The sequence below is a fragment of the Apostichopus japonicus genome, chromosome 6, assembly GCF_037975245.1.
Source record: "Apostichopus japonicus isolate 1M-3 chromosome 6, ASM3797524v1, whole genome shotgun sequence".
NCBI lineage: Eukaryota > Metazoa > Echinodermata > Holothuroidea > Aspidochirotida > Stichopodidae > Apostichopus > Apostichopus japonicus.
In genome coordinates, this window is record NC_092566.1 from 6,736,266 (window position 1) to 6,758,317 (window position 22,052).

At 38.9% G+C, this 22,052-nt stretch overlaps 2 protein-coding genes across 15 annotated transcripts in view; one reads left to right on the forward strand and one right to left on the reverse strand.

The window, feature by feature from the left end:
* Nucleotides 1-22,052, reverse strand: part of LOC139968818 (cGMP-dependent protein kinase 1-like) — a 183,934-nt gene that overhangs the window by 151,749 nt on the left and 10,133 nt on the right. The gene's annotated exons all lie outside the window — the stretch shown is intronic.
* The window catches only part of LOC139968819 (broad substrate specificity ATP-binding cassette transporter ABCG2-like), a 46,759-nt gene continuing 36,829 nt past the window's right edge, over nt 12,123-22,052 (forward strand). Inside the window, exon 1 of the mRNA XM_071973264.1 lies at nt 12,123-12,621. The gene's annotated coding sequence lies outside the window, so the exon portion shown is untranslated. The remainder of the gene's footprint in view (nt 12,622-22,052) is intronic.

The window sequence follows — 22,052 nt, forward strand, 5'->3', positions numbered from 1 at the left end:
TCTGACATGGCCCCTTCCTGTGAAGCGCACTCATAATGACACACTAGAAGCAATTAAATTGTGGGGTAAGTTTATACAGCTATGTTTCATATGAATTCTTTCCCATCTCCTGTATCCATCCCGTCTCCCATCTCCTGACTAGCAAGCAGTGAAATACTTCTGAGGAGACCCTATTCCCCCCACAGCCCTCACCCCCCCCCCCGCTGGCTTGTATCGAAGCAACATCAAGGACATATCAAAGTCGATGCATAATGCTGCCTCAAGCAGGCATTTGTTTGCCAATTTCTGACAATTTTGATAACGTTGGGGAGAAAAAACAAAGAAATATATGTCTAGAATGGGATTTGAACCATTGACCGCAGGATTCACCCCACAAACTAAGGCCTAGATAGCTCAGTTTACTCTACAGTAGAGTAGTCCTGGTGTTGTAACCCAAAGGTTACATTTCTTTGCTCTTTTCCACTGTTTATATTTCCCCAGTTTACGGTTGTTCATTATACTTAAATATATCCTTTCAAATGTTATCTGGTATTACTGTCATAAATCAAGATTACAATCGATCAGTGCTAAGGGTGATCAATAAGCAAGTTATTAATGATTCCATTTGAATCTGCGGCAGACAAACTGCTTTTGCCAGACCTCTTTTCTTTTCTTTTTTTTAATTGTAATGGAACGAAGTCGTTGGCTGGAAATGTATCAATCATTTCTGGACATACATACAATAGAGCTAACTGCTGAACTACTTTCTTGATTTCATCATCTTACATGCAGATTATCTTCAGGAATGCCTAGGCACTTTTCTAAATTAACGATAAAATTTGACATCAAAAACAACATTTTATTACCATTGATTTCATTCCCCCCCCCAAGGTCTCATTTACGAGAAAATTTAGGAAATTAACACATATTTTTCCTCTTTTGTCATTTATTTCAGGTCTATACATCAAGTAAAAACAATTAAGTCAAATAGCTGCTGCTGATGTAAAGCAAGTCTCGTCTGGATTTTCTTCGATTTTTCACTCCCTTTGCCACATTTCCAAAATTAGAGCAGGGAATAAAATATGTCACTGTTTGGTTCGATTTATACCGTTGTTGATGCTCTAAGCTGTAAAGCCTATGGGTTGAGACTCTTCATGGAAATGAAACCTGAATGCTGACCTTATTTCCCAGTTAGAAAAGGAACAGCAAAACAATCTAGGGTGACATTAGGTCACTGAATAAAGGTTACCATGTCACTCTATAGATGCAGTAGCTATAAGGTTGCCACACTGTGACAAGACCAAATTCCAAATGCAACTTGAAAGCAGATATTCTCTTGTTGCTGTTTCGATATCTCTCCTAACACCATCCTCACCTTCTAACCCAGGGTTTCCCTCACTTTATCCCCACACGAACCCCATGCGATGTCAGACTTGTCCAAGAACCCCCAACTTTTCGAGACACGATCTGAGTCATTATTTATATTATAATACGCATGACCGTTCATAGTGTAATATTGTAATGAATAAAAACAAAAAAAATTCGTCAATAGGTATGACTTTCTGTACATTAATTACTAAATTATATCAGATTTTAGTTCAACAACACAAGTACTCTAGTTTTTGACTTTCAGAAACGTCTCATGAACCCCCTGGGATGGACTCACGCACCCCCTAGGGTTTCATACACCCCAGTTAGGGAACCCCTGTTCTAACCCAATCCAACCCCCTCCCCACCCCACCCCACCCCCCCAACTCGCCTCTCCAATCATTCCTTTCAGAGCAACTCAAACCAAGAGAAAAGAAGACTATACTCTTATTGCAATTCTTGACTTCTAAAACTCTTAGTGTTAGTAACACACAGAGCCAAAAAATGTTAAACTTTATCATCAAAACTCGTTTTACTGCTTTAACTAAAAGAGGATAAAACACAAGCTGACGCTTTAGTTGGTTAACAATGTCCCTTAAAAAGTCATCAGTTATCCTTCCAATACTATTGGGGATAGCAAATTTACATTTATATTAGTGGATGTGTACCCCCGAAACCCAATGACATTAATTTGACAGTAATGGCTCTTTTCTGTTCAATTGAAGCGTTTTGTTCCCGGCTCTTATTAAAGGGAACCTCAAACATACTAGATTTTGTTAATTTCTCGAGGACACAAGCCACGATTTGATGATCATCTATCGAGGCTGATCATGCATTATTCATGAATCAATGACAATTAAAGCAGTTTCTTAAGTGGATAATTAAGTTTTAATATGTAGAAAATATTTTTGTAGTAAAATAACTCATACAGTACCGTCGTCTAATCTTCAAACTTATTGTGATGAACGGTGTAAGCCTGGCATTCTAGAAATACAATTATTCAGGTCAAATTTGGGTTTCTACACTGCAAACAGTAAAGTTCTTACATTAAACAGCATCTCTGGCGAGGGAGAGAATGGCCCTGTTCTCACCCAACACCTCCCCCCCTCCCTTTTCCACCCCTTTGCAAGAGTCAATTTCACAATTTTCACCATCCCTGAACATTAATCATTAATGATAACCACTTCAATATTCTGTCCATGTTTTAAGCATTATTGTCCCCCCATTTCATGTTTTTGGTTTGTATAAGACATCTTACAGGAGGGTCAGTGACATGCAGTACTTACTGTCTCGAAAGTTTGAACAGGGATGTTCCTTCAGGTGAAACAAATTATAATGTCACCATATCAGACTGAGGATGGGGCCTGAAGACTATTTCCCTACTGATATTTTACTATATTGCTTTTTTTGTAAACAATTTATATGTATTCTTTCAAAAGTACAACCCTTTAAGAATTAAGAATTTTCACACACCTCACAAAGAGTTTTATTAAAATTGGTAAAAGTACTGTAATAAATATCAAAAATGGAACATGTTGCGATATAGTTAAAGCAAATGTCATTAAATATCGAGAGGTTTTGATGAATAATAATAATAATAATTATAATGGAAATTTATAATGCGCCGGTATCCGTCAAAAAAGACGCTCATGGCGCAGTTACACAAACAGTGCGACAGCAAAACAAAAAAACAGTAAACATAGTACAAGACAAAAATGCAAGCAAACATGGGCAACAGTGAACAATTAATTAAACAGTTTTCATCAGATGAGTCTTGAGAGAGCGTTTACAAGTTTTAAGCAAGAGATGGGACTGTGTTTTACATGTTCTGGAAGGCTGTTCCACAGACAAGGGGCAGCAGCAGCAAAAGCTCTTTTACCCCATGATCGATAATAAGCAATGAATATGATATATATGCAATCGTCTGAAATTTAACAAACAAAATCACCAACATGTTTCATTCTCCATTTTCTTGTTACTGTTTTTTTTTTCTTTTTTATTTAAAAGTATAATTTTCTTTTTTTTAATATTCATCACTTTTTTTAATACTTCTACAGTTAGTAATGCCAAATTAAATATATATCTCCAGAACTTGTGATTCATAACAGATGAGAGATATTGCCAATGTCTACGTATCTTTGATGATCTCACATCTCGGAAACTGTGTCACAGCTCAGAGGGGTTATACGGATATGTCCGTCTATCATTCTGAATAAGGGATGAATACATGGACAAAAAAAATTAAACTTTATCCTGAATTCTCCTCCCCATAACTCAAAATATTTATAAGTCCAGGGTCTAATAAACTGCCAAAAACATGTCAGAGGAAAGCTTGTATCTTGCCAATCAAAGAACAAGTTCCTCAAGAAACCAGGATAAGGTGAAAGGTGTCTATGTATGCATATGTAGCTCTGTCTCTATGTGATAGTGATGTATGGCAGTACGATGTGCGAGAGTCACACAGACTATCTATCTGATCACATCAGGAGTGTTAGCTCAGTGGTTAACGCTGGTGCCTTTCAATCATAAGGTCCCAAGTTTGAGTCACTCCAAGATTAATGTATGTCTTCCAGTTACAGAGTTGTTGACAATTGACAATTCATAATGATGGACATTAAATATGAATATAAGAGACTGACTTCGGTCAGCTTGTGGCTTTGATAAGCCATGGATGGCTTCTTCGCGAGTTCCTGCTTGCAGGAGGATCTAAAATACATACATACATCGATGCAGGCAGAATTCAGTAGCCAAAAAGTTAAACATGTCAGAGATAAGCTTGTTTCTTGCCAATCATAGAACATACATACACCTATACATATATACATCAGTGTTTGAGACCAAAAAGACTGCAGAGCACTCAAGGTAAAATCGTCAACAACTGAATATTTATCAACCAATAAGTAATGACACCATTTTATTCAGACACATTTCGTCAACAGATATGGTATTATTAATCAGAAGCTTGATGGTTTTTTCTACAGAAACAGCAGCGACCATTTTATGATTTGCTAGCATATTTGGGGGCTACACACTTGTATGTGACCTTTAACCCCTTAACAGAATTTAGAGTCACAAGGCCATGATATTCAATGACATCACTGTTTCAATTATTCACAAATAAATATCTACAAAAAGACATATATTGACTCATACCTCATCCCCTCCATATGTAAGAGTACTTTATCAAATTTGGTCCTTCTAAGTCTGCATCTTATGTGTGCGTGGATTTTATTAAAACCACTGATTGAAAGGTATCCAATTACTTACACATCACCTGCATTACCAAGGCTTAGAGAAGAACATTTGAAGGGCATTTACAGTTTTCCTTCTGGTGAAATTTAGAAATTCCATGAGGAGGAATATGAAGTTGATCGATTAAAAAACGATGGACGAAAATCAGTCGGTTGCAGTGACTACTTATTAATGTACTCACAGTAGCATACATTACTTATAAGGGTGGAAAGTATATTAACATTACCACATTAGCCATGTTCATATAGATCGGAGAATAAAAACGGGATCGAATACAGGAAAGGTGATCAACTTTGCAGAGTGAACGCTCGTGTACTCAGGATCAGACCCTGCTATTGTGCAAGATCTCTCTTCAGAGGATCCTTGCCCCACTAGGGTGATCCAGATTCTAGTGTGAATGCTCCGGATCAAGGATCCTTGCCCCACTGGGATGATCCAGATTCTAGTGTGAATGCTCCGGATCAAGGATCCTTGCCCCACTAGGGTGATCCAGATTCTTGTGTGATTGCTTCGGATCATATTGGAGGCAAGATATAAAGCTAACTGCCCGCATATAAACTTTTCCATATAAACACGGACCGGCATGAGTCTAATAGGTGGGTGCACTATAGTACTGTAACTGGAGTTGATGGTGAACATTTAACATGACACACGCATGGATGCGTAATGCGCTTTCATTTGATGTCGATCTACCATCTCAAGTGTGGACGCGTCAGCGTCATAACCTATCAAAGAGAGTGAGATCCTGATCCCTGTTGTAATCCCTGTGGTGATCCCTGTGGTGATGTCATATGTGAGCAAGGTAGTATTTTTTAGATCTCTCACTTTTGAAAACCAATATCACTACAGGTCTACAGTACAACAGTAGTGTTATTTATTCTACAATACATTAACAGCACCGACAGTTCAGCTAATATACATGTAGGCAAGACTACTTTGTGTACAAACAAGATATTGAGGCAACTGTAATTTTTGCCAATTTTTGTACTTGGTAATTTAGAGCTAAATTACCAAGCAAGATGCAATTAACAGAATACTGTAGATGCTAAGCATAGCTAGTTTAAATAAAAGAGAGAGTTTGGAGGAAGGAAGAATGAAAAGTTGCATCCTTTTTAAATAAATGAAATGCAGAAATAGATGTATGGTAAATATAAGCATACTGTACCCATATGTGGTGATTATTTGTGTCTCCACAAGTTTAAGTGTTACCAGCAGACTTCAAAAATGATTGGTGATATTTTCATCAACATTGTAGCGTGACTTCCAGCAAGGTCAGCGAATCAAGTGGTGGGATGAGGATCAATTGAGATGAAATCAGAGATCGTTGAATAGGCGTATGGAGAGTGGTCAAGTATGCAATTGTGTCAGCAGTCTGGTTTATAATCCTAAGTTAACAAAAATTATGATATTCTTTAAACTATTATTGCAGTATAAAGTTTCGTCCCACTATATTTTGGTTTATAAAGCTGCGGTTATCTGCACTTGAGCAATGCCATCCATTCAAGCCATATATATGAATAACCTTCAGACAAACTTATGTTACGAACGTACATCATTTCTCTTTCAGCAGCCCTTACTCTGTTTGAAAATTCCAAAACTTGCTGGTTTGATATTTACGAGGGACAAGCTTATCTGTCACTCCACAACCTTGTTTGGTGCTTTCTGGAAGTAGGAATACTGTTACTTCTTGTGCGCAGCCCGATGAGCATCCGTTTTTGTCTAGGGAAGGGTTTTGAGACTATTTTTGGGGAGTGGTTCCCGTCCTGTTTCAATGTATTTGTTCCACGGATTGCTAATGCTAGTGTTCCTGCCCTACACTCCCATACATTGCATGTTTTAATATTGGGTTTATTACATGTAGTTTTGTGTTCCCATTATCCATTTGCTATTTTACTTGGTTGTATCTTAAAGTATGTCTATCTGCTAATTTCACAAAACTTCATACATGAACATCATCAGATCACCCCTAGGATGACATTCAATACCAGTTTGTCCCTATATACTTGTAACGCACTGTTAACATGTTATTTCAGCTAGGACATAAAAAAATTCTTTTTTTCACCCATGAGTTTTGTGTTGCATCTGAGGAACTGGCCTTATGGTCTGGTCGACTGTTAAAAAGTATTCCAGGGCCTTAAATTTCATTGAAGAGTCTCAGATGTTTAAAGGGCCATTATTAAAAACTAAATGGTGTACAACCTTGACTGCTGATGTTGTTTTCTACAGTTTACAATTCAAATTCATGTTGTACATTAGGTCTGGTCGTCTGCACTAAAATTTTCATGAATCTCAAAATTATTAACAGCCATGCAGTACTGCACTACCACCAACAGTCACACTTAATTTATATACACAAATATGCCCCTTGACATTACGGTCTAATGAAATTATACAATTAAGACTTTGAATTAGGATTAGTTGACATTCTTCTGATACCTGCATATTTCACAAAACAAGACTATAGTATATTGATCAAACCAGGACACCCTCCAAGCTAGACTAGTCCAACAATTTCAACTAATGATGGTTAATTGGCAAAAACTCCCACGATTCCATTCAGTTCTCAACATTTTGTCCCCCGTGCACATTTTTCATATTAATTATTAATTTGTCACATGTACTGTATAACAAGCACATCGGAAAACTTTTTTAATTTTTACTTCATTCTTTGAATGAAGTAAATTTAGTAGAGCAAATTAGTAGCATCCAATAGCAACAAGAAAATTTGTCCAAAAAAACTATAAAAGCTGCATTAATAGTGTAACTTCATGTGTGTTGTGCACTGTATGTGTGTGTTGGTCATGGTATGTGTGCTTTCACTGTATATGTTGGTCACTGCAGGTGTGTTGTCCCTACATGTGTGTTTACTATACATGCACAAACACACACACACACCAAATCGACAACATATAGACTATTGTATGTGCATGTCTGTGGCAAGTAACATAATGGTGTAGACACGAACATAGTGGGTTTTGCATGATAAAATTCATCAAGTATGCTTTTCGTCTCTTGCCGTTGCTTGTTTGTTTCATTTTCTCGTAAATTAAATGTTTTGACTCTTTTGAGGCTGTATTCTTACTCTGTTTTCATGTTTTGCAAGTGGCGGTTAAGTACTAGCCGAATAAAGACATTGACATCAATTGCAAAACGTCTATATCAGTAGAACGGTAGAACGAGTACTGAGGCTGTGAGGAGACAGGTAAGCGTGGAGTGAAGTAAGCTATATTTTTTCTGATTAGGTTCCTTTCTACATGTTGCCTAAACTTCATTCCTTACTACACACAAATGCTTCTATAGTAGTCCTACTGCACAATATACTTTAGTGTTCAAAGTTTGCATAGCACTTTTGAAAGCTCTAGCTAAATTGGTCTCTTATATAATACTTTGGTTGCTATGTATAAAAAAAAAATGCCGTACATCTTAGGACTTGTATAGCAATTTGACAGTTTTGCATGACAGTTTGTGATGCGATACCGGATAAATTTTGCCCTGTACTTTTCCTTTCAATCCTTACTCCCCCCCCCCCTCCCCCTCCTCGTTCCTTCTGCCACCACTATCTTCCCTTGTTCAACAGAAAGTGATAATTCCATGTTAAAAGGATTCATGAACTAACGAAAACTTACGGTCTGCTGAGACTAACATGCATGCAAACAGTACAATTGTATGATCAATTATTCATTGCCCATTTTATAAATATTAAACCAAGACATTGGAATTCTAAGATAGCTAGTTTGTGCAGCAGTTGTGATATTGGTACATTAGCTTACTTTGCATGCAGTACATGACCTATATAACTTGGTTTCCAATGTATAGATTTAAGCTGTGTAGCAAACAGCAATGATTGCCTGCATTATCACAAATGTCACAGGCATTGACTTACAGGCAATATGACTTACCTCATCATTTTATTTTTTTTATTATATATTATGTTACACAAAATACACAACTGACACAGAAAGTGGTCACATGTGGTTTGGTAACTTTATATATAATAAATGCAGGGATCAAAATAGTTACCATATAATATAACAGAATTTTTCTCCAAATATGATGTCAGAAATGGAATCTAATGACCTTTCCACTGCAATCTTAAAGGCATTGAAGACTCGCTCCAAATGGTGTGCGGCCATCTGAAAAAGTTAACTTTCTGTTGCTTGCAAATGACATTTTGTTTTATGTCGCTACAAAATACAGACAGTAATGGAACGTGATACCTTGTTATCTTTAGCAGCTGTATGTACTGACTGTACACTAGTGTCTAATTACCGACGGTAGCAAGCTGTGTGTGTGTATTTTCTGGGATCGATGGTGGTGTTTAACACTTCTGTTACACCTCATTCGAAACTAGATCAAATTACCGGCATCAGAGGTTTCTTTTTGCGCGAGTCTTCACACCCTTTAATTTCCTAATGTAAATATGCCAACAAAAAAAGCAAATTGCACAATAGCTGGGCATTCAGCAATACTGCATCAATTCAACTCAATTCAATTCAATTCAATTCGAACAGGTGTCTCAATTTGAAAATTTTCAAGTTATATTCAAGCAGGGAGTTGTTGACAACCTACTGGTTCGAATGATACTAGGTACATGTACACAGCCTTGCTAAAATTGTCAAACGAAGGCAACAAGCTACACGTTATCCTAAAAAAGTTAATGAACTAATCAGTTAATTGGATATTCAAATACTGATATCATCAAGATTAAAATGAGTATTATAAAACTTACTGGTTTATATATTTACGAGTGACCCACTTACCTGTCTCCCCACAACCTATGCACCGCATTCTACCGTGTCTAGAATGCCCTGGTAATCTTTTAACACTGTACACCCTCACTGGCCCAAATGGCCTTCCTTCATTTTTCTACCCACAAAGTGTCTCAATGTGTTTTTCGGAGTTTGAAAAATTTTTGCGAAATTCGCCCGGATTACCTTGGATTTATACTCTAGAAGTTTCCTATCAGGACTTCTGCACTTCCAAGGATCTTTTCCAGCCTGATAAGTATCCTTTTCTTGTAGGGAAGGGTGTTTTTGGGGGCTGTTTTTAGTGTACACTCTCGCCCATGCGTTCGTTTTTTTCTTACGTAACGTTTTTAGGGTCTAGAATGCCCTGGCTATCAGGTGCTACGAAATGCAACTGTGCTTAAAATGTCGGAACATCGAACATTATTCACGAAGCGCATACTGTATGCTCGGAGCGCGTTAGCGCTTGTACCTTTGTTGGGGTTTTATCCTACCCCTTTTCCAACTTACTACTAACGCGTTTGTCTTGGAAATTCACCCAAAAAATAGAGAGAGAGGTTTATTCCATGGGATCGCTCACGTAGTCGACAGCTCGTTGCAGCAAACGTTGAGCTTACACGTGTCAATCCAGGTGACTGCTTGGCCCCCCTCCTCTCATAACAAATACACAGCGCGGGAATATTGTCTTGGCAGTTTGCCAAGACTCTTGGAAGGCTTCGTTTTCCTGGCACTTTGCCAAGCTTCGAGAACGTTCTCTTCTTGGCAGGTTGCCAAGGTACTAAGTAACGAGACTGTACTAGAATCGCTTCAGTTTGCGCCTTTTAACATGCTCTGGAGGGGGTTCCACCAGCGTTTTAAACAACAAAACATAAGCAAGGTTTCAAACCTAGACATATGGCGATGAATTATAACGAGAGAGAAATATAATTAGCGAGGAGAATATGACCCATGAATGCAGAGGAAATCTATGTCATGTCCTGGTTTCTGCTGGTACTCATTAAACACACATTCGGGATGTGTAATGATAAATGGTGTAGCGATTGCAGTGTCTTTCCGCAATTGATTCGAACCTGTCGTCGCAGCTCAAGCTGCTAGTTCCGGGGGGCAACACTCCCCTGATGAAAGAGACTCTTCCCCCTCTTGGAGGCGGGATTAACTTTGAGGCTGGGGATAAGTATATCTCCGTTTGCCGTGGGAACCTCGCTCCAGCCGGCTTTCCTTTCGGATTGGGCGTTTGCCCTTACCACCCCGTTCTGGGGGCCCAGCAGTTGTTGATCTCATCGGTTCCCGGCTCCGGGACCGACTCCTGGGATCCGGAGTGGAACCTCGGTTCCGCACTCCCTGTGAGGTCTCGCTGGACCCGTGGTCTCGTCGGACCCGGGCCCCCGGAGCCCATCTCTGTGTGCGTACCTAGCCGGGTACCACTCCTCTCGACCCGGACATTCTGTCCATTCCGGTCGGAATTTCAAATGGGCTATTTATTGGCCTTGAGCCTTGCCCTTGCCTTCCCCCTTGGTCATAGAATCCGGACGGTGCCGGGACCTTGGGGGGCAATATCTCTTTCTCCTCTCTCTCTCCTCCGGCCTCTCTCGCCGGACTCGGGCTCCCTGAGCCTATCTCTGTGTGCGTACCACGCCGGGTACCACTCTCCTCGACCCGGACATTCCGTCCGTTCCGGTCGGAACTTCTAAAGGGCTTTTTATTGGCCTTGAGCCTAGCCTTCCTTGGGTCGGAGGGGAACGTCTGTTCCGGGCTCCTTCTGAGGTCTCGCCGGACCCTGGCTCTCCGGAGCCCCTCTCTTTGCGCGCACCACAACGGGTGCCGCTCTCTGCGACCCGGACAGACTGTCCGCTCTGGCCGTCTTTGTCATGGGCTTTTGGTTGGCCTTGAGCCTTGCCCTAGCCCTTGGTGGTACATCCGGACAACGCCGGCACCTTGGGTGGCAAATCTGCATCTCTCTCTCTCTCACATGGGCTTTTGGTTGGCCTTGAGCCTTGCCCTTGCCCTAGCCCTTGGTGGTACATCCGGACAACGCCGGCACCTTGGGTGGCAAATCTCCATCTCTCTCTCTCTCTCTCTCCTCCGGCCCTCTCCTGGCCTCTCTCCATCTCAACTCCCACCAACTCTCTCACTTCCTCTTCATCTCCTGTCTCTCCTCCGATTCCCTCCAGGGGAACTGTGGGTTCGGTGATAGATCTAACCTGTCCCGGCCTGCTAGCCAGGTGTCGATGTGCTGCCACTGTCTGGTGTGAAAACAAAACAGACTAGACAGAGGTCTCGGAACAGCTCACATATTTAAGGTGGCTTCGAGACATGTCTGAGAAACCCACGTTAAGGAGAGACTAACGGCAAATAGTCTAACGTATCAAACGGAACGACTATAAGGAGGAAGTAGGGTGGGAGTATGCTAACAGAGAGTAAAGTTACGTGACAAAAACAACGCGCCCCGCTAGAGGCTCGCGGCTGACAAGGTACGCTACAATAGTGAAAAACTTCCCACACTTAGAAGCGAACACGTAACTAGAATACATGAAGGAAAAGGACGAAGCATGTATACAAGGGAGAGAACCCCTCTATCCGCGTACAGAGCGGGAAGGGAGGAACAAGGCTACGAGATACGCCCCAAGTGAAAAATCCCGACACTTAGGAGGTGCACGAGTAGCGAAACCCATGGAGAACATGAAAATATGAACAAATATATGAAGGTTCAGGGGAGACAGGTAAGTGGGGAACGAAGTAAATCTGTAAATTTCTTTCTGGTACTTAAAATTCTGTGATAAATAGTACAAACTTTACACTGCACTTTCATACAGGCTTTTAAGACGTCTATGAATATTCATGTGATTTCCATGGTATTAGACATCAGTAATTGTTGCAGGTCATGTTTCTTCAATTGTTTATTTAGTTAACATGACTTACTACAGTTTATTACATATGTTTTATACATGTCATATACAGAACATAGAATTGACCTTGTCAACTCCTCATAAACCTGTTTCCTCTTTTGGTCATGTTAACCTTTCCTGTGTGAAAAACAAATTACCCTAGAAATACTCCCAGGTGCCCTGTGCATTGTACATGCATAAACAGCAGGCTTCATACAATTGAGTCAATTTTACACCTACAGTATTTAAAGAAACAGATTTGTGACCACAAAATCACCTCTTGTTGAAGAATAATAGAAGTTTTGATCCTCGGAATCATGTGACTATGATCGGTTAATGACGGTCCGTACAAATAGACTTTGCCAAGAATTTTGACCCACATTCTCATTCAGGTCAGTATTAAGTACAGTAATATGTAACAATTGTTTGTGGAATGCTTTCTGAAGTGATGTAATATCCTTTGTCGACGCATGAACTTTCGGGGGTAGAGGGTTACGAAGAGGTTACATGCTGATATCAAGATATGAAGGTAATACTTTGTGTAACAAGTTAAAGGTCTGACGATGTGTCTGATATTATCCTACCACCTAGGTACCGAGTAGGTCTGACGATGCAAAGAGGTTACTGTAGTTGCTTGTACCTAGGAAAGGACTAATTGTTTACATCAATTTCAGGATGCATTGTAACTACATATTCCCAACAAGGATAAATTAGTAGAGCACCCTCCATCACCTTGAAGATATAGAAATAAAACAAAAAATAGTGGTATAGGCAGGGCTCAAATTTCGTAATTTTTAGGGCAGGCCAGTTTGGCCTCAGGACAGGTTATTTACTGTTGTGCATATGAGCATATTGACCAGGGCACCAAGGCCAGTTACCAGGGCCAGTGAATAGGGCACCAAGGCCAACTCCAATGGCACTGAGGCCAGTGGCCTCACTGGCCTTGGCTTATTTCGAGCCCTGGGTATAGGACTGTATGATCCACCCAAAGGGGAATTTTACTGGCCCAAAAAGGTGGTGTTCTATTCGCCAAACCTATATAAAGTTTATAAACATCATTTCTCTCACACAGTGTAAAGATAAAATTAATCTCTGTTGTAAGACTAGTCTTTTTGTCAGATAACCAAACATTCTGTTTGCGGTTATCTAAAAAGTAAGACCAAGTTAGTCCAAACGAAAACCATAAAACAATCCTTAAAAATTTGCTTTGTCTCTCTTTGGTGTTTTTCCACTTAAAGGCATTGAAGACTCGCCCCAAACCGCGTGCGGCCATCTGAAAAAGATAACTTTCCGTTGCTTGCAAGTGAAGTTTTTTGCAAGTCGCTACAAAATGCAGACAGTAATGAAATGTGATACCTTGTTATCTTTTATCTAGACCTTAGATGTCCATCACTGAATCATTTGTACACTGTGCTGTGGGTATTGACCGCAGCTGTATGTACTGACTGTACAAGAGTCTCTAATTACCAACGGTAGCAAGCTGTGTGTGTGTATTTTCTGGGATCGATGGTGGTGTCTAATACTTCTGTTACACCTCGTTCAAAACTAGGTCAGATTACCGGCATTAGACGTTTCTTTTTGTGCGAGTCTTCACACCCTTTAAGGGGCAACGATGGGTGTCGAAAAGAAAAAGAACTTGTGATGGAAAGTAGAAAGTAGAGAAAGCTGAAGCTGTTCAGACGACATTATCCATCAAATGTACAGAGTATCACTATAAAACTAAAGCCATTGATTGATTGAAAAAGCACTCCCCCACCCTCACCCACCCACACTCCTCAATGACTTTTGCTATCCCTTCTCTTTATTCTCAATATTTTGTCATCCAGACTGCTTCATAATTAAATGAACATAGGACCGCAACCTCAACAACAAAATATTTTTACACTGTAAACAATATCTAACAGATTACAATCCAAGCCCACTCTTATAGCTCCTATTCCAGGGCAAATTCTGACCTTTATATTTATGTTTTTTTATCAAATACAGTGCACCAGAGCACAGACACAGCATGTACAATAGATGCACAGTGTATGAAAGTGTGAGGGGAAATGTACTATTTGCATCAAGATGATGACTATATCATTACTGTTACAAACTGGTAAAAGTTGCAGGTTGTATGTTAAGCATGTACCAAACATCTCTGTATCATAATCACACTACCATGGTTAGGCTATACCACGATATTAGTCTAGCTATCATGATATTACCCATGATAAAGCAAGAGGACACAGGTCACTGAGGAGCAAAATAAATATAGTAAGAACAAAATATTTAACCACAGAACAGTGACCTGCTACATTGAAGCTTTTCCTCGTAATGCACAATCAACTTGTTTCTAATAATACTGTATGTTCCTCAGTGAGAGGTCTGCTTCACTAATCTAATATTTGCGGCCTTAATGTCTGGGAATAAATTTGGCAGGTTCCAAAAAAATAATTTTGAACATGAATTTTGATATAGGTACAGTAGGTGTCTTGATATGTGCACAGTGTTCATAGAGTTCCTGCTCATGCATGTCCACACACACACATGTACTATCCTATCCTTTTAAACCTTGTAATTTGATTTCAGTCTGAAAATATTTTACTTCCTTCCTTCAAAACAAAAATCAAATGATCTCCACCAAGCTGTTTTGAGTTAGGTAATTTCCTTATTGTTGACCGAGCCTTGCTATCTAAAGTTTACAACTGGTCAAGATTTAAAGATGTCAACAAAGGATATAGGTCTACATTTTTAGTATTAATTAGTACTTTATAATGGTGACATTTTGACTAATTCAAGTTTGTCTCCCAATCACATTTTTATGAAGTCAAAGTTTTTAGTCACCCGATCAAAACAAACTGGAAATTTTCATCATGTCATATGAACTTTAATGCATGGACGGATCGCACTTATGCACTAAAGTTTTCTGGGTTTTTTTTTGTCTTTTCATGCAACAAATGTTATATAGAAATGACTTTATAATATATAAAATAAATTTCAAATTCAACACTCAAAGCCTGCTTTAACATACAAACTGTCCGCATGCAAAATTTGTCTATCCATTCCGGCGAGAATGCTCGATAATTTCATGGTTTAAGTTAAATCTACATTATATACAGCAGATGTTTGGCCATGACCCAACTTAGGTTACATTTCCCAACACTGTAAGCTGAGGGGCATGGAATGTGAGCATGTGAAAGTTTGATAAAAGGTACAAAGGGAAGCATACATACTGTATGATCATAGCTGCATGAGAGGACAAGGGAACTATTTCTCAAAAAGCCAGCCTTTTTACCATACAGATGTTAAGGTCATTTATTGCTTCACATAGCAAACATTTGAACTTTAAGAGCCAGATCTGATTGCCCGACTCGATCTCCTCCTTCTCCCACTCCCCTCCCCCCTTCCCCTTAACCTTTCCTTCTACCACTCCCTCCTTTCTACCCCTTCCACTAAATCCAACCACATAAACAATTCTCCCTAACCTCACAACTACATGATACAATATCCTTTGACAGTTCCAACTATCTGGAGAAAAAATTATTGTTACTAAATATAGTACACAATAAATGTCCTCGCATGGTGCACTTGTTGTGAGACAAAAACAACTAATTTGCAAAGACTGACCACAGCTTGTTTAGTAAACTGATTGACTTTGCAAGGTCACATGATTACAATCACCAGGGGCAACTGTGTAAAGCATTTTCTTTACGCTTTTTCCATTTTATTTTGGCAAACACTCATCAACGTTGTGCTCAAACTTCACCTGCACAAACTGATCCAGATTTTACCACATCAAGGTTGCTGCCATCGAGTGCAAACATTAAACATTGACACAACTATGGATCTTGAAAAATAAGTACGGGGGGGGGGGGGGGAATGTTGCTTTCATTTCCAAAATAAGGACATTTGTTTTGCTGGCCAGCAGATCTGGCACTTCAGAGAACTGTACAACCGGGCAAATTTGGATCCCTGGTCCTATCGTCAGAGACGGCCAAATTTCAACCAATGATGGTTATTGGGAAGATGACTACAGTAACTGTTAACATCAAATTCAGACTGCAGTGTAAACTAACTACTCCCAAACTAGGTAGAATGATAATTTGGTGTCACTAATTTGGAGACGGCACTGGAAACAAAAATAGTGGTAGCTTAGCCTCTGATCCCATCGGAAAGTGACATTTACTGGCCCAAAGCTGAGGTTTCCATTCACCGAACTGCCACATCTCTCCTGCAATCTACATTATGGTCATTCTTTGTTATTTTACTACAATTTTTTTCTTTGCACAACCAAATGTGCTGTTGGGACAACCAATCAACATGACCTAGTTGTCCCTGGGACAACCAGAAGGGAAAAAAAATCCTTAAAACTTTGCCCTGATAATTCCTTATACAGTAAATGCCTAATAAGAGGGGAATTTGTGGCAGTAGGTTATTGTCACAGATCTCCTTAGGTCTGGATCTTAATATACTTTGCAATACTTCGAGAAAACTACAATGCAACAAAAAAGTAACAAAAACCTCAACTTTAAAATGCTATTGTATTCCTGTGTACCAGGCAGGACCAATCAAATTGATGATGTGAATAACCTTTCACAATCTTTGTCAGCACCATCAGTTGTGTCCTTCATGACAGAACAATACAGTAGATCATCATACAATATATAGTCTCTATGATATCTTTTCTATGCCCTTCATAGCTCTGAGCAATTGCAATTTGATTCATGCTACAACACACGGCTATACACACTGTATCACATATATACATGTGTATGTGTTGGTTACTGTATGTACTGTATACCATCTGTACAGTACAATAACCCTCAACTCAAATTTTTTTACCTCGACTTGAAACAGAAATACAGTGAAGGAAACAAAAAGAGGCCATCTGTTGACTGACCCATGCATAGGTATATTTATGCATGCATTTATTATCCACGTGCAGCAGCGTAGGGTATAACGTTGCATTATATACAGGTGTCACACAATAACCAATATCATAAAGGTATATATAACAATTTATTTAAACTTAAAAGTCGTTCTTATTAAACCTACACCAGCATCTTTGGCTTACTGTATATAACAAAGATCTTTGCAAAGAACTACTCTCACAAACAGCTAAGAAAAATCTTGCTCCGTTTGAGAGATACCTGAGTCGTTTCTGGGGGTTGTCACTTTGAAAATCTGTGATGTTGTTAAGTCTGAAGTATCTGAGGAATTGTTGAGTCCGACAAGTCTGAACAGTTTCATTTGTCTGTTGCAAACTGTATTTAACCGTTCCTAAACCAAGCTTGAAGACCTATAGTTACAGAAGCTTCGAATACTCTGGCTCTCATCTCTGGAACAAGTTACCAGATCACATTCGAACATGCTCTAAACTTTCTACATTCAAAAGTCTACTTAAGACCCATCTTTTCACTTGTTCTTTTGTAAATTAATCTGCTTTCTTTGTAAAGCGCCTTGAGCAGTGACTTTGTCTACTGATTTGGCACTATATAAGTCTCATTTATATTATTATTATTATTATTGTAAGTTACATGATTGTAAACACATATATACATACATATTGATTTAGATTTAGTGAACTTGCTAGCTGAATCTGTTAAGTCTGAGGAAATGTTGAGTCTGACAAGTCTGAAAAGTCTCCTCAAATCTAATGTTTGTTACTTGATGTACTGTAGACATATATACATGTTGACTTGGCTAAAATATAGACAATTTGCCAGCTGAATCTAGTTAGTCAGAAAAATTGATCAGTCTGACAAGCCTGATATGTCTTATATATGGTATTCTACAGTATATGAAGTGTTTCTCAAAGTCACACATCTGCATCTGTGTGACCAGTCTATTGAAAGCTTCAGTTTATATATCCTCATTGTGCAAGACTTAATACAAACTTTGAAAACCTCTTTCCTTTACATATTTGATTTGCCTCTTTGCTCAATCAGTTTCAATCGCCGCTATAATGGCATTCACAAACGGCCAGTTTCTTGTTATTCCGACCGATATTTAATATCACACGTTCCCGTATCCTTGACTTTTGTGCTATAAAACCACCTTCATTATGACAGGAGATGAAAGGATCTGAAAGAAAACAAAATCCATTGTCCCTCCTTCCCTCCTCTCTCTCTCTCTATAAATATAAATATTCTTAAGTAACTTCTAATAGCTAAATCTGACAAAGGACTTCTGAATGGTAAAATTTGCTTGTATCGAAACCGACGCTGAGTCGATCCGCAAACACAAATACAAAGCATGTTCTACTTGGTTTCGCTTCATGATTCTTAAAGACCTAACCGATGAAAGCCTCACATAATAACGATTACTTTATAAGGTGATACAAGTTTGAACTTCCATAACTGATGTTTCCAAAATCAATACAATATTGATTTTAAAATTCTGTATTTAGGATATAATTTGGATGCAAGAGTTCACTGTGTACCATATATATGTATACAGTATATGGCTGTAATGAACAAGCAGATCTTCATTTTTAACAATTGCAGAACACAGGTCAGTCACATTAGATTCAGTAAATTTATGCATCTCCATCACAAAAAGTTGAAGGGAAAAAAAAATTCATAGAAAAGAGAAACGTTAATGTAGTAAATAAAACTAATATTAATCAATTCGAGCACAAGGGGGCGGAATGACGTCCTATAGTCAGACTTGCCTAAGTCTTTCAACTGGTTTTGTGTTTGAGAGAATCTTAAAACTACATTGGTTGTCATCCCAAATCGAATTTTGCTTAGCTGCTGTTTTGGGGGATTTATTTATCAATATAATCTCTATCGTACTGTACGTATCCAGTAGCGTACAGATAATGGTTTCCATTGCTTTCTCCTTTTTAATCGCACTGTCCTATCATGACTTTCATCGCTCACATATTTTATGGAAATTAATATTTAAGTTTGAAGGCAGATCACAACCACACAAAAAATCCACAGTAACTAAAACGCCACAATAACAAACAAAAAACCACACTAACAAATTAAACATACATATTTTAATAATTGCTTCCATTTACTTTTTTTTGAACTTATTTCATCTTCATGAACCAACCTTGAGGTATGTTGGTTTCTTTATGTTACCAAACATTAATGTTCTGAAATAACAATAACTTTATTGTCACAAATTAAACATGGTCAGGAAGTTGACTTGTCAAAACAGTACATTTGTCAAATCTATTGACAAGCATTATATGCACCAGCTGCTAAACAAATTAAATTCATTCATATGACAGGTGTATCTCACATTGGCCTTTCCATAAATTTTTCTTATCAAAACAATATTTTTTTTTCATTTTAGTATTTTAACACTGGAGATATTATTAAAAAATATGGTAAGACATAATGAAGAGATCTATCCATTAAAGACCATGCACTGGTGGTCACCATTCCCAGGTGAATTACCACAAGGCCTGCAGACAAGGTCACACAATGTGCAATGCTGATTATATTGTTTATATAGGTTTTGCTCACACTAACACTTTAATACTAAATATTGTAGAGTTGGAATGTAAGGGATAAAGTACCATCATAGACTGCTGCAATGTGCCATGTAAAGTACATTATGTTACTTTGGTATAACTGATATTAGTGGCATGTATATATTAGTATACTGCATATACAACAGAGCAGTTTGGATTAATTTATCCGCATGGTAATTGCATAGCAAAAACCCTATGCGACCTAGAACCGAGTCACAACAATTTTCAAGCGAGTAGCAGATTTTGTCAACATGGAACATGGACTTTGCATCCCATTTTGTGATAAAACAAAAACCCTTCAACTTTAAACCTGCTGATATATCAAAACACTGGAAACAATGAAATCAACCTGAAGAATAATCTGTACATTGATGACCTACACCTATACTACACCTACATCCAGCGTGCACTACACCTACATCTAGCGTGCACTACACCTACATCTAGCGTGCACTGCACCTACATCTAGCGTGCACTGCACCTATATCTAGCGTGCACTACACCTACATCTAGCGTGCACTACACTTACATCTAGCGTGCACTTCACCTACATCTAGCGTGCACTACACCTACATCTAGCGTGCACTACACCTACATCTAGCGTGCACTACACCTACATCTAGCGTGCACTACACCTACATCTAGCGTGCACTACACCTACATCTAGCGTGCACTACACCTACATCTAGCGTGCACTACACCTATATCTAGCGTGCACTACACCTACATCTAACATGCACTACACCTACATCTAGCGTGCACTACACCTACATCTAGCGTGCACTACACCTACATCTATACGTGCACTACACCATATCTAGCATGCACTACACCTACATCTAGCGTGCACTACACCATATCTAGCGAGCACTACACCTATATCTAGCGTGCACTACACCTACATCTAGCGTGCACTACACCTACATCTAGCGTGCACTACACCTACATCTAGTGTACACTACACCTACTGTATATATCTAGCGTACACTACACCTATATATCTAGCGTACACTACACCTATATCTAGTGTGCACAGTAACCATACTGTAGCAGCCATACCGTGCACGTGGTCAGAGGACAATGACACCGGGTTTCTAAAAGCCCTTGAGATCTCTCTGTGGAAATGTGCATGTACGACAGTGTCACAGCGCACTAAAAAGATAAGGGCCACCTCTTTAAGGGCCAGTCCATCATCTTTTGTAAAAGCAATATTTCTTTTCAAGATAAGTCACCCAAGACTAGAGACTATAATTGACATGAAAAACCAAACAACTTGATCCACTCACAACCCCAACAACCGGTGTCCTTACTGAGGCTGTCACCATTAGATCATAGATGGTATTGATCAAGTGGGGAATCACAAGTTCTACCATAGAGCAAATTCTAAGTCCTTGAGATCTCTCTGTGGAAATTGTGCATGCATTCAAGTATACTAAAAGATATAAGAGCTAGATCGTATTGTGTGCAATTGTCTGCCTTGAAAGCATTCATTAGTTTTGAAGAAAAATCAAGAGAAACTAGGAGAAATTTGCTTTAAGAACGTCACTTAAGGGTCAAGATATAGCACCTGGACACGAAAACCAAACAACCTGATCCACTCACAACCCCCAATCCCCCCCCCAATTCCCCCTTACATCGAGACAGTAACCGTTTGATTATGATGGGTGTAACATCTAGTGTGGGGGGTATGGGGTATCACTAGTCCCTTTGAAAGACAAAACAGTAGAAAGTTTAGATCTCTATGGAAGATGGGTGAGGGATCTAAGTTCTGTATTTTGTTGTATCTGAAAGGAACAGATACTACACATGACCGTAGCAATATCTTACACTCAATGATTACACGGCATGTGCTTCTCTGTACTGTACATACAGCTCTGAAGAGTCCATAGATCCTGATTAAAGCTGGAGATCAATTTGAATGTATGTTCATGTGTAGTGGCATTATACACCATTTAGCTAATTTAAAGGATCAATTTCCACTGCAACCCTTAGACCTCAAATTTCCAGAAAAAGAAATAATAATAATAGTGATAATCATTCAAGTGCCTGTACTGTCATATCAACGCAACAATTAGGTCCGGACGCAAGAGGTGATGTCATCATCACTTCAGTATTATATCATTTCTTGCATTTTTTTTTAGTTACAGAGATTATCTTCCATAAAAAAAATGATTCCATAGCAATGCAGAACTAAGTTGTATATTGACGTTGATGTCAAGTTTCACTTTGAAACTAAGTAAGAATTAAGTATGTGTACTTAGTCAACAAAACAGAAATGATCGGTACAACACTGATTTTGAACGAACTTTTTTGTGGGCAAAGGAAGATGTTTGGAAGCATGCATACAATATA